The sequence below is a fragment of the Aplysia californica genome, unplaced genomic scaffold, assembly GCF_000002075.1.
Source record: "Aplysia californica isolate F4 #8 unplaced genomic scaffold, AplCal3.0 scaffold00194, whole genome shotgun sequence".
NCBI lineage: Eukaryota > Metazoa > Mollusca > Gastropoda > Aplysiida > Aplysiidae > Aplysia > Aplysia californica.
In genome coordinates, this window is record NW_004797464.1 from 199,347 (window position 1) to 200,714 (window position 1,368).

Consider the following 1,368-nt stretch of genomic DNA (forward strand, 5'->3'; position numbering starts at 1 on the left):
CCCAACAAAAAAACCCCAACAAAAAAAACAGCAAACAACAACAAACAAACCCAACAACCAAACAAACAAACAAGCAAACAAAACAAACAAATAAACAAACAAACAAAAAGAAGTTTCAGTTTAGATTTTTCTGAGAAACAAGATCAACATGTAGTTTGGAAGTGTTGATACAAAAGCAGCCCATGAAGCGGTGCTAAAATGCTACCAAGCAGATTAAACGATTATACTGCCGTGACCTGATAAAACGGCTACCGGACTCGTAATCTTGAGGTTGCTGGTTCGGGAATCTAGCCTCAGGCCCGACCTTGTGTCCTTGGGTCCTTGGGAAAGGCACTTTACACGAATTTTCCTCACTTAAGGTTGGGGAGGGGGTTTATAAACCTATCTCGGTAACTATGACCTTTCAGATGAAGCCTTATAGCATGAAGGTATAACAGGAAAACATTTCTAAGATGTAACTTTAATTTTCTGGTTTAAGTCTACAGTTGCCATGGTAACGGCCGCCACATTGAAAATAAACAGCTTTCATAAAGTAAAAAAGATTTTTTATTTACCCTCCAAATTTGTTCAAATTTGGTACATTGATAGACTCAATACAAAATATTATACAGTTGGGATCTTGGATATCTTGAATAGGAAGAATTCGATTACATTTTCATCCATATAACTCACTTATGCATACATCGATTTTATTTTCCACCTGTTTAAAGTTAGGTTATAGTATGAATAACAAGCCCTGGAAATTCCATTGGAATCGAAAATAAAATAAAAAGTAGAGAACAAAAAAACTTAAAAAATTGAAGTTTTGAAAAAAAAAACCCATTATGTTACATAATAGGCAAAATGAAAGTTCTAGGACTAAAAATCTGAAAGATGATGATTGTAACACAAAGAGTAAGCACCTTTTAGATTTACAAGTGATTGGAGTATTGTAATACGTCAAAAGTCCAAATACCATAAATTGACCAAAAATCGTCAATTTAAAATCAGCACCCCCCACCCCTTTAACCCAGGTGTGAATGGCTACCCGGCCATAGACAGCGAAAGATCATGACAGTATGTTAGTGTTTTACGCCGGCTGAAAAACGGCAGTTTGCACTGTATGCTTCCCAGGAAATAGGGATTGTTTCGAAATCCTATCAGTTGTGCTATCTATCTATCTATCTATCTATCTATCTATCTATCTATCTATCTATCTATCTATCTATCTATCTACCTATCTATCTATCTATCTATCTATCTATCTATCTATCTATCTATCTATCTACCTATCTATCTATCTACCTATCTATCTATCTATCTATTTATCTATCTATCTACCTATCTATCTATCTATCTATCTATCTATCTATCTATCTATCTATCTAT